At 37.5% G+C, this 13,599-nt stretch overlaps 1 protein-coding gene across 1 annotated transcript in view; it reads right to left on the reverse strand.

Moving 5' to 3' along the window:
* IRGM (immunity related GTPase M) overlaps window positions 1–13,599 on the reverse strand; it is a 76,045-nt gene that overhangs the window by 6,513 nt on the left and 55,933 nt on the right. The window lies entirely within an intron of this gene.

Below are 13,599 nucleotides of genomic sequence, written 5' to 3' on the forward strand. Positions count from 1 at the left end.
AGCATTTTTAGATGAGCACCCTTGCCGGAAGTGACCTGCAGGAGAGCATACTTGGCAAGAATGAGAATACCTGTGTGATAAACACAGCATCTGCACATATTTCCTGCTTGATTTCCTATCCACTTGATCCCCTTCCTGCTTGGCTAAACTGTTGTGAAAACATGGGGCTCCTCTAGTTGAGAACAACTGTAGAGGGCACACTGGATGGGGATGTGGGAACTGAGTATTAAAGATGCCATTCACTGGACAGGGATGTGGGAACTCAATATTAAAGATGTCATTCCCCCCACATCCCAGGTGATGTATATATTGTTGGGGTGGGAAAAGAGAAATCCAGAAGAGCAAGCCCATTCATAAAACAGATCTGCTAATTTTATTGTTCAATAACAGAAATAAAAATGCTATATAGCATGTGGGTAGCTATCACATGGCAATAAAACCAGTGGATTTTTAGCTCTATTTATATGGAACTAAAGCTACAGTTGTGTGGAACTAAGCTTCCCCTCTATTGGTAAATGGCAGATACCCAGTTTTCATCAATAGTTACATTGAGCTTACTCTGATGTCCTGTTTTGCATAATTCTTTTATCAGGCTTACTCTGATGGTCTGTTCTTTATATATTTTTTAATCTGTGCATCCTATGGTTGCCCCGACAGTGTATCTAATACGTGTGATTAGTCATATTCTTCACTCCTCAACAAAATTACACTAGTTTTTCACAATAGTCAATGAACCTTATATAAACACCTCAACAACCTTTTTTATAAAAATCTTATAATTTGGTTCTAAAATTATATACAGAAATGCTCCAAGGCAAGAGTAGCTAAGACACTTTTGAAGAACAAATTTGGATAACTTATTAGACTTCTTATAAAACAGTGGTAATTAAGGCAATGTGGTATTACACAAGTAATCATGTAGATCAATGGTAAAAGAGAATCTGAAAACTGATAATTACCTGTAGACACTTGAATTATGACAAAGTTGACATTCTAGAACAATGGGAGGAAACTCACCTTTTCAATAATGCCTCTGGCTCAGTTACCCAAATGGGTAAAACATAGAAAAAACAAATTTACTGCATACCATTCACAAAATTTATTCTGCCTAAACCTGTAATAGAGGACAATATATAGCAGTAAGTATAGATCAGGCAAAAAGAAAGCCTGAAAATACCTAAGCAACAGTCTCAATAGGTTAGAATAAAAAAGCGCTGTGATCTAACTCCAAAAAAGTAAAAAGGACATGATAAAAGTAAGAGAAGATGAAGAAATAGGAAAACACACAAAATCGGAACAACAAAACAAAAAAATTATGGCTCACGTCTGTAATCCCCATACTTTAGGAGGACAAGGTGGGAGGACACCTTGACCCCAGGAGCTCAAGGCTACAGTGATTGCACCACTGCACTTCAGCCTGGGTGACAGAATGAAACCCTGTCTCAAAAAAATGTAGATTGAAAAAAATAATAAACCTTTAAGTAAACTGGGAATAAAGGGCAGCCTCCTCAAATAGTTAAAGGGCATAGATAAAAAACCTACAGTTAACATCATATTTAATGGCTGGAGAAAGGCAAGAATATTTACTTGACTCTTTCTGGTTAACATTATACTGGCAAATTTAGCCAGTGCAATAAGCAAAGCAAAGCAGGGAGTGGGCCTGCAACCTGGAAAGGAAGAAATAAAAGTGTTATTATTTGTAGACAACATATCTTTCTATGTAGAAGATCTCAAAAACTGCACAAAATATTTAGTAGACCTAATAAGCAGGTTTTGCGAAATAATAATTTGGAGAGATTAATTAAAACTCAGGTATTCTGATTCTAGAGTCTACACACTTAACAATTATGTTATGCTGCCTCTCCTGCCTCCCTTTCCCTTCTGTAATTAACAAAATTATCTTCCACACCATTTTCTGAATTGGTTCATGATACATGATGCTTGCATGCAGATGCACCTATTATTTAGCCAAACATTAATATTGAAAAAAAAACATAGAAACATTTAAGTCACCATTTAATCAAAAATTGAATCTTAATCCTTATGTTTTAGTGTTCAAAAATGACTTCTTATACATCCTGACAGATAGTTTATTGGGAATACAGACCTATGATAATCATGTTGGATCTTTAAACGAGTTAAGAGGATTCTTATCTGCAGAACATTGGGGATGTGATTGATGCTAAATATTCAGTGAATGCCCTGAGCTTTGACCCTCTAGGATTGGAAAGTATAGAAATTTAGTCCCTTGGGAGTTGTGTCCTGGTTGATGATACTCTTTTTTGCTAGTTTGCCAAAAAATTTAAAGATCCTGGCCCTGGATTTTGTTGTTGAGAAGACCAACAGGAAGCTTGATTTAATGTCTAACACTGCTTTGAAATTCCACATCTATGGAAAATCTCAGCATGTTCATGGATATGGCTGCCTGAAAAGTGCCATACCATACACAATTACAGCTGCCAGAGACAGACCAAAATCAGTGCCTGTCATTGGAATGGATACGTGGTCATCTGGCAAAACATGGTCATGTTCATATTGTCTCTTTTACTATACATGAAGTGGCACAATATAACTTGGCAGTAGATTGGGATAAGCTAAAAATGTGTAGTACAAATGCTAAACAAACCACTAAAATAACAAAACAGAGTTATAGCTTAAATCCAAAAAGAAAGAAGTAATCATAACAAATAATCCAAAATAAGGTAGAAAGAGAGGACAAAAAAACAGAACAAACAGAAAACAAAATGATAGTCTTAATCTAATGATATAAATACTCAGATTAAACATAAATGATCTAAAGATACCAATTAGAGGAAGAGATTGTCATATTAGATAAAAACGCAGAGACTATATGCTGCCTACAAGAAACATACTTTAAATGTAAAGACACAAATGGGTTTAAAATAAAAGAATGGAAAAAAGACATACCATGATAACACAAAAGAAATCTGGAGGGCCTATATTAATATCAGATAAAATATATTTCAGGATAAATAATAACTAACAGATTTTTAAAAGACCAGTTCATAGTGATAAAGGAATCAGTTTATCATGAGAACATAATCCTAAACACTTATGCACTTAATAGCAGAGATTCACCATACATGAAGCAGTAACTAATAAAACTTCAAAGGAAAAATAAATCCACAATTACAGTTAGAAATTTTAATACATTCTCACTAATTGAGAGAATGAGAAGATAATTAGTAAGGTTATAGTAGGTAGATTTGAACAGCAAAATCAACAAATTTGACCTGGTTGACATTTGTAGAACATCCCACCCCAAAATGGTACAATATACATTTTTAAGTCCATGTAAAACATTTACCAAGACAGAGCAATAAATGTAAAAGGTAAGGTGATTCATTCTCATGTGATTCTAATTTAGTTCATTAGAAATCAATTACATTAGAAATAAGTAACATGAAAGTATCTGGAAAATACCAAATATATGGAAACTAAACACACTTCTAAATAACCCATTGGTCAAAGAATGAATCAAAATGGAAATGAAGCATTTTGAACTTAATGAAAATAAAAACACAACATATCAACATTTGTGAAATGTCACTAAAGTAGTTCTTAAAGAGAAATTTAAAGTGCTAAACGAATCCATTAGAAAAGAAGAAAAGTCTCAACCAATGAATCAGTTTCCACCTTAAGAAGATAGGAGCAGGAAAAAATGAAATGCATTATAAACAACAGAATGATCTGTTCAAAGCATAAATTGAATAGAAAAAAATACATCAAAAGCTGGCTTTTTGAGAAGATAGATATGTCAGACTCAGGAAAAAAGAGAGAGAGGACACAATTATTCAAATCAGAAATAAGAGAAGTGACATTACTACAGACTTTACAGACATCCAAAAAAATAATAAGGGAAGATTATGAACATCTTAATACCAATAAACTTGATAACAGATGAAGTGGACAAATCCTTTGAAAGATACAAGCTACCACAGCTCACTTGAGAAGAAATAGATATTAACATAAATAGTCCTATATCAATTTTTAAAATTCAACTTGTAGTGTAAAACCTTATCAAATTCAGGATCATAGACCTTGACTGGTGAACTGTCTCAAACCAAACAATATTTAAAGAGGCAACAATTCGAATTCTAGACAAGCTTTTCCACAAAATTGAAGAGGAAGAGATAGTTCCCAATTCATTATATTAGGTCAGCATCACCATGATACAAAAACAGAAGATGTTAAAAGAAAATAAAACTACAGACCAATATCCTTTATAAATATTGATGCAAAAGTCTAAAAAATAATGTCACATTATATAAAAAGGATAATACATCAAGACCCAAGTAGGTTTTCTCTCAGAAATGCAAGGTTACATTAACATTTGAAAATCAATCAATATAATCACATTAGCAAACAAAAAGGGAAACCATATTATCTCAAAAGATGAAAAAAGTTTTTGACAAAAATCATCTAAAAAGGAACTAACTTCTTCAATAGGTAAAAAGGAAGTGAACAGATGACATGATTGTATATCTAGGAAACCCCACTGTCTCAGCCCAAAATCTCCTTAAGCTGATTAGCAACTTCAGCAAAGTCTCAGGATACAAAATCAATGTACAAAAATCACAAACATTCTTGTACACCAATCACAGACAAACAGAGAGCCAAATCATGAGTGAACTCCCATTCACAATTGCTTCAAAGAGAATAAAATACCTAGGAATCCAACTTACAAGGGACGTGAAGGACCTCTTCAAGGAGAACTACAAACCACTGCTCAATGAAATAAAAGAGGATACAAACAAATGGAAGAACATTCCATGCTCATGGGTTGGAAGAATCAATATCGTGAAAATGGCCATACTGCCCAAGGTAATTTATAGATTCAATGCCATCCCCATCAAGCTACCAATGACTTTCTCCACAGAATTGGAAAAAACTACTTTAAAGTTCATATGGAACCAAAAAAGAGCCTGCATCGCCAAGTCAATCCTAAGCCAAAAGAACAAAGCTGGAGGCATCACGCTACCTGACTTCAAACTATACTACAAGGCTACAGTAACCAAAACAGCATGGTACTGGTACCACAACAGAGACATAGATCAATGGAACAGAACAGAGACCTCAGAAATGATGCCGCATATCTACAACTATCTGATCTTTGACAAACCTGACAAAAACAAGAGATGGGGAAAGGATTCCCTATTTAATAAATGGTGCTGGGAAAACTGGCTAGCCATATGTAGAAAGCTGAAACTGGATCCCTTCCTTACACCTTATACAAAAATTAATTCAAGATGGATTAAAGACTTAAATGTTAGACCTAAAACCATTAAAATCCTACAAGAAAACCTAGGCAATACCATTCAGGACATAGGCGTGGGCAAGGACTTCATGTCTAAAACACCAAAAGCAATGGCAACAAAAGCCAAAATTGACAAATGGGATCTAATTAAACTAAAGAGCTTCTGCACAGCAAAAGAAACTACCATCACAGTGAACAGGCAACCTACAGAATGGGAGAAAATTTTTGCAACCTACTCATCTGACAAAGGGCTAATATCCAGAATCTACAATGAACTCAAACAAATTTACAAGAAAAAAACAACCCCATCAAAAAGTGGGCGAAGGACATGAACAGACGCTTCTCAAAAGAAGACATTTATGCAGCCAAAAAACACATGAAAAAATGCTCATCATCACTGGCCATCAGAGAAATGCAAATCAAAACCACAGTGAGATACCATCTCACCCCAGTTAGAATGGCCATCATTAAAAAAAATCAGGAAACAACAGGTGCTAGAGAGGATGTGGAGAAATAGGAACACTTTTACACTGTTGGTGGGACTGTAAACTAGTTCAACCATTGTGGAAGTCAGTGTGGCGATTCCTCAGGGATCTAGAACTAGAAATACCATTAGACCCAGCCATCCCATTACTGGGTATATACCCAAAGGACTATAAATCATGCTGCTATAAAGACACCTGCACAAGTATGTTTATTGCGGCACTATTCACAATAGCAAAGACTTGGAACCAACCCAAATGTCCAACAACGATAGACTGGATTAAGAAAATGGGGCACATATACACCATGGAATACTATGCAGCCATAAAAAATGATGAGTTCATGTCCTTCGTAGGGACATGGATGAAACTGGAAAACATCATTCTCAGTAAACTATCACAAGGACAAAAAACCAAACACCGCATGTTCTCACTCATAGGTGGGAATTGAACAATGAGAACTCATGGACACAGGAAGGGGAACATCACACTCCGGGGACTGTTGTGGGGTTGGGGGAGGGGGGAGGGACAGCATCAGGAGATATACCTAATGCTAAATGACGAGTTAATGGGTGCAGGAAATCAACATGGCACATGTATACATATGTAACAAACCTGCACATTGTGCACATGTACCCTAAAACCTAAAGTATAATAAAAAAATAAATAAATAAATATAAAAAAGGAAGTGAAAACCCTACAGTTAGTATCATACAGTGAAAGACTGAGTGTTTTTTTTAAAATAAAGAACAAAGCAAGGATGTCTTCTCTGTCATTTCTATTGATCAATATACTGGAGGTCCAAGGCAGTACAATAGCCAAAAAATGGCATTCAGTTTGGAAAAAAAGAAGTAAAACTCTATTTGCAGATGATATGCTCATTGATATGGTTTGGCTGTGTCCCCACCCATATCTCATCTTGAATTGTAGCTCCCACAATTCCCACATGTTGTGGGAGGGACCTGGTGAGAGGTAATTGAATCATGGGAGCAGGTCATTCCTGTGCTATTCTTGTGATAAGTAAATAAGTCTCATGAGCTCTGATGGTTTTATAAAGGGGGAGTTTCCCTGCACGAGTTCTCTTCTCTTGTCTGGCACCATGTGAGATGTGCTTTTCACCTTCTGCCATGATTGTGAGGCCTCCCCAGCCATGTGGAATTGTGAGTCCATTAAATCTCTTCCTTTTGTAAATAGCAGTCTTGGGCATGTCTTTGTCAGCAGCATGAAAATGAACTAATACAGTCGTGTATGTAAAAAATTTTAAATCTTGAAAAAAATATACTAACAACTAATATTTGAGATTAGTAAGTTCTTAGGATATAAGGTCAATAGACAGAATTCTACAATAAACAATCAGAAATTGAAATTTGAAAACAATACTACCTGTAATAGCATTTAAATATGAAATATGAATAGACATAATAAAGTATGTGATAATTATAGAACATTGCTGAAATAAATTTAGAAGGACCAAAATAGAGAAATAAATCTAGTTTATTGGTTGGAAGGCTCAATGTTATTAAGATATTAATTCTCCCCAAATTGGTCCATAGATTTAACACAATCTCTATCAAAATATCAGCCAATATTTTTTCTGTAAAATTCAATGAACTGCCTTAGCTGTCTCAGAGATTCTGGTATGTTGTATCTTTGTTTTCATTAGTTTCAAAGAACTTCTTAGTTTCTGCCATAATTTCATTATTTACCCCATAGTCATTCAGAACCATGTTAATTTTCATGGTTTTGAGTGATTTTCTTAGTCTTGACTCCTGTTTTTATTATGCTGTGGTCTGAGAGGGTGTTTGGTATAATTTTGGTTCTTTTGCATTTGCCAAGGATTGTTTTATGTCAAATTATGTGGTCAATTTTAGAGTGTGTGCCATGTGGCAATGAGACGAATGTATATTCTGTTATTTTTGGGTGGAGAGTTCTGTAGAGGTCTATCAGATCCATTTGGTCCAATGTTGAGTTTGGGTCCTAAATATCTTTGTTAATTTTCTGCCTCAATGATCTATCTAACAATATCAGTGGAGTGTTAAAGTCTCCTACTTTTATTATGTGGGAGTCTATGTCTCTTTGTAGGTCTCTAAGAACTTGCTTTTTTGTGTTGGCTGCATTTATATTTAGGATAGTTAGACCTTCTTGCTGAATTGAACCCTTTACCATTATGTAATGCCCTTCTTTGTCTTTTTAAATCTTTGCTGGCTTAAAGTCTTTTTTTTTTTTTTTTTGTCTGAAATTAGAATTGCAATCCCTGCTTTTTTCTGGTTTTCATTTGCTTGGTAAATTTCCCTCCATCCCTTTTTTTTGAGACTATGGATGTCATTATGTGTGATATGCTCTTGAAGACAGCATACCATTGGGTCTTGCTTTTTTATCCAGCTGGCCACTCAGTGCCTTTTAAGTGGGGGCACTTAGCCTATCTACATTCAAGGTTATTGTTGATGTGTGTCATTGTGCTCTTAGCTGGTTATTATGCTGGCTTGTTTGTGTGGTTGGTTTATAGTGTTACTGGTCTGTGTATTTAAGTGTGCTTTGGTGTTAGCTGGTAGAAGTCTTCCTTTTCTATAGTTAGCACTCCTTTTAAGATCTCTTGTGAGGCAGGTCTAAATCTTTCCTGGCTTGTAAGGTTTCAGCTGAGAGGTCCACTGTTAGCCTGATGAAGTTTTCTTTGTAGGCGACCTGTCATTTCTCTCTAGCTGCCTTTAACATTCTTTTTTTATTATTATTTTGACCTTGAAAAACCTGACAATTATGGGTCTTGGTGATGATCTTCTTCTGCAGAATCTTGCAGGAGTTCTCTGTAGTTCCTGAATTTAATTTTTGGCCTCACTAGCAAGGTTGGGGAAGTTTTCGTGGATGATAGCCTGAAATACATTTTCCAAGTTGTTTGCTTCCTCCCTTTGAGGAATGCCAATGATTCATAGATTCAGACTCTTTACATAACTCCATACTTCTTGGAGGTTTTGCTCATTCCTTTTAATTCTTTCCTATTTATTGTTGTCTGATTGTCTCATTTCAGAGAGCCAGTCTTCAAGTTCTGAGATTCTTTCCTCTGCTTGGTCTATTCTGTTGTTATTACTTGTGATTGCATTGTGAAATTCTTGTATTGTGTTATTCAGCTCTGTCAGATCCATTAAGTTCTGTTTTATACCAGCTATTTCATCCTTCCACTCCTGTATTGTTTTATTTTGATTCTTAGTTTTCTTGGATTGGGTTTTGTTGTTCTCTTGAATCTTTATGATCTTTGTTCCTGTCCATATTCTGAACTGCATTTCTGTCATTTCAGCTAGCTCAACCTAATTCAGAACTCTTGTGCAGTGTTAAGAGGGGAATTCATAGCACTAAATGCCCACATCAAAACATTAGAAAGCTCTCAAATTAACAAACAAACATCACAATGGAAAAAATTAGAGAAGCAAGAACAAATCCACTCCAAAGCTATCAAAAGACAAGAAATAACCAAAATCAGAGCTAAACTGAAGGAAATCAAGACACAAAAAAATCGTTCAAAAGATAATAAATCTGGGAGTTGGTTTTCTTGAAAAAATTGATAAGATAGGTCACTAGCTAGACTAATAAAGAAAAAAAGAGGAAACATCGAAATAAACACAATTAGAAATGATGAGGAGAATGTTACCCCTAACCCCACAGGAATAAGAATAACCATCAGAAACTACTATGAACATCTCTATTCACACAAACTAAAATATCCTAGAAGAGATGGGTAAATTCCTAGACATATACATGCTCCCAAGATTTAACCAGGAAAAAATTGATTTCCTGAACAGACCAATAATGAGCTCTGAAATTGAATCAGTAGTAAGTAAGCCTACCAACTAACAAAAGCCTAGGATCTCATGGATTCACAGGTGAATTCTACCATATGTATATTCTACCATATGTACAATGCCCATCAATGACAGATTGGATAAAGAAAATGTGGTACAGGGTGGAGCCAAGATGGCCAAATAGGAACAGCTCTGGTATACAGCTCCCAGCGTGAGCGACGCAGAAGACGGGTGATTTCTGCATTTCCATCTGAGGTACTGGGTTCATCTCACTAGGGAGTGCCAAACAGTGGGTGGAGGACAGTCGGTGCAGCGCACCATGCATGAGCCGAAGCAGGGTGAGGCATTGCCTCACTCAGAAAGCACAAGGGATGAGGGAGTTCCCTTTCCTAATCAAAGAAAGGGGTGACAGATAGCACTGGGAAAATCGGGTCACTCCCACCCTAATACTGCGCTTTTCCAACGGGCTTGGAAAACGGCACACCAGGAGATTGTGTCCCGCACCTGGCACGGAGGGTCCTATGCCCACAGAGTCTCCCTGATTGCTAGCACAGCAGTCTGAGATCAAATTGCAAGGCGGCAGCGAGGCTGGGGGAGGGGCGCCCGCCATTGCCCAGGCTTGCTTAAGTAAACAAAGCAGCCAGGAAACTCGAACTGGGTGGAGCCCACCACAGCTCAAGGAGGCCTGCCTGCCTCTGTAGGCTCCACCTCTGGGGATAGGGCACAGACAAACAAAAAGTCAGCAGGAACCTCTGCAGACTTAAATGTCCCTGTCTGACAGCTTTGAAGAGAGTACTGGTTCTCCCAGCACGCAGCTGGAGATCTGAGAACGGGCAGACTGCCTCCTAAAGTGGGACCCTGACCACCAAGCAGCCTAACTGGGAGGCACCCCCCAGTACGGACAGACTGACACCTCACTCAGCTGGATACTCCTCTGAGACAAAACTTCCAGAGGAACAATCAGACAGCTCAATTTGCGGTTCATGAAAATCTGCTGTTCTGCAGCCACTGCTGCTAACACCCAGCCAAACGGGGTCTGGAGCGGACCTCTAGCAAACTCCAACAGACCTGCAGCTGAGGGTCCTGTCTGTTAGAAGGAAAACTAACAAACAGAAAAGACACCCACACCAAAAACCCATCTGTACATCACCATCATCAAAGACCAAAAGCAGAAAAAACTACAAAGATGGGGAGAAAACAGAGCAGAAAAACTGGAAATTCTAAAAAGCAGAGCAACTCTCCTCCTCCAAAGGAATGCAGTTCCTCACCAGCAAAGGAACAAAGCTGGATGGAGAATGACTTTGACGAGTTGAGAGAAGAAGGCTTCAGATGATCAAACTAATCTGAGCTACAGGAGGAAATTCAAACCAACGGCAAAGAAGTTAAAAACTTTGAAAAAAAATTAGACGAATGTTTAGCTAAAATAACCAATGCAGAGAAGTGCTTAAAGGAGCTGATGGAGCTCAAAGCCAAGTTTCGAGAACTATGTGAAGACTGCAGAAGGCTCAGTAGCCGATGCGATCGACTGGAAGAAAGGGTATCAGTGATGAAAGATGAAATGAATGAAATGAAGTGAGAAGGGAAGTTTAGAGAAAAAAGAATAAAAAGAAACGAACAAACCCTCCAAGAAATATGGGACTATGTGAAAAGACCAAACCTACGTCTGATTGGTGTACCTGAAAGCAACGGGGAGAATGGAACCAAGTTGGAAAACACTCTGCAAGATATTATCCAGGAGAACTTCCCCAATCTAGCAAGGCAGGCCAACATTCAGATACAGGAAATACAGAGAACACCACAAAGATACTCCTCGAGAAGAGCAACTCCAAGACACATAATTATCAGATTCACCAAAGTTGAAATGAGGGAAAAAATGGTAAGGGCAGCCAGAGAGAAAGGTCAGGTTACCCACAAAGGGAAGCCCATCAGACTAACAGCTGATCTCTCAGCAGAAACTCTACAAGCCAGAAGAGAGTGGGGGCCGATATTCAACATTCTTAAAGAAAAGAATTTTCAACCCAGAATTTCATATCCAGCCAAACTAAGCTTCATAAGTGAAGGAGAAATAAAATACTTTACAGACAAGCAAATGCTGAGAGATTTTGTCACCAACAGGCCTGCCTTAAAAGAGCTCCTGAAGGAAGCACTAAACATGGAAAGGAACAACCGGTACCAGCCACTGCAAAAACATGCCAAATTGTAAAGACCATCGAGGCTAGGAAGAAACTGCATCAACTAACGAGCAAAATAACCAACTAACATCATAATGACAGGATCAAATTCACACATAACAATATTAACTTTAAATGTAAATGGGCTAAATGCTCCAATTAAAAGACACAGACTGGCAAATTGGATAAGGAGTCAAGACCCATCAGTGTGCTATATTCAGGAAACCCATCTCACGTGCAGAGACACACATAGACTCAAAATAAAGGGATGGAGGAAGATCTATCAAGCAAATGGAAAACAAAGGCAGGGGTTGCAATCCTAGTCTCTGATAAAATAGACTTTAAACCAACAAAGATCAAAAGAGACAAAGAAGGCCATTACATAATGGTAAAGGGATCAATTCAACAAGAAGAGCTAACTATCCTGAATATATATGCACCCAACACAGGAGCACTCAGATTCATAAAGCAAGTCCTGAGTGACCTACAAAGAGACTTAGACTCCCACACAATAATAATGGGAGATTTTAACACCCCACTGTCAACATTAGACAGATCAACGAGACAGAAAGTTAACAAGCATACCCAGGAATTGAACTCAGCTCTGCACCAAGCGGACCTAATAGACATCTACAGAACTCTCCACCCCAAATCAACAGAATATACATTTTTTTCAGCACCACACCACACCTATTCCAAAATTGACCACATAGTTGGAAGTAAAGCTCTCCTCAGAAATTATAATAAACTGTCTCTCAGATCACAGTGCAATCAAACTAGAACTCAGGATGAAGAAACTCACTCAAAACCGCTCAACTACATGGAAACTGAGCAATCTGCTCCTGAATGACTACTGGGTACATAACAAAATGAAGGCAGAAATAAAGATGTTCTTTGAAACCAATGAGAACAAAGACACAACATACCAGAATCTCTGGGACATATTCAAAGCAGTGTGTAGAGGGAAATTTATAGCACTAAATGCCCACAAGAGAAAGCAGGAAAGATCCAAAATTGACACCCTAACATCACAATTAAAAGAACTAGAAAAGCAAGAGCAAGCACATTCAAAAGCTAGCAGAAGGCTAGAAATAACTAAAATCAGAGCAGAACTGAAGGAAATAGAGACACAAAAAACTAATGAATCCAGGAGCTGGTTTTTTGAAAAGATCAACAAAATTGATAGACTGCTAGCAAGACTAATAAAGAAGAAAAGAGAGAAGAATCAAACAGATGCAATAAAAAATGATAAAGGGGATATCACCACCGATCCTACAGAAATACAATCTACCATCAGAGAATACTACAAACACCTCTATGCAAATAAACTAGAAAATCTAGAAGAAATGGATAAATTCCTCGACACATACATCCTCCCAAGACTAAACCAGGAAGAAGTTGAATCTCTGAATAGACCAATAACAGGCTCTGAAATTGTGGCAATAATCAATAGCTTACCAACCAAAAAGAGACCAGGACCTGATGGATTCACAGCCGAATTCTACCAGAGGTACAAGGAGGAACTGGTACCATTCCTTCTGAAACTATTCAAATCAATAGAAAAAGAGAGAATCCTCCCTAACACATTTTATGAGACCAGCATCATCCTGATACCAAAGCCTGGCAGAGACACAACCAAAAAAGAGAATTTCAGACCAATATCCTTGATGAACATTGATGCAAAAATCCTCAATAAAATACTGGCAAACCAAATCCAGCAGCACATCAAAAACCTTATCCACCATGATCAAGTGGGCTTCATCCCTGGGATGCAAGGCTGGTTCAACATACGCAAATCACATGTAATCCAGCATATAAACAGAACCAAAGACAAAAACCACATGATTATCTCAATAGATGCAGAAAAGGCCTTTGAC

This window comes from Nomascus leucogenys, chromosome 2 (genome assembly GCF_006542625.1).
Source record: "Nomascus leucogenys isolate Asia chromosome 2, Asia_NLE_v1, whole genome shotgun sequence".
Classification (NCBI taxonomy): domain Eukaryota; kingdom Metazoa; phylum Chordata; class Mammalia; order Primates; family Hylobatidae; genus Nomascus; species Nomascus leucogenys.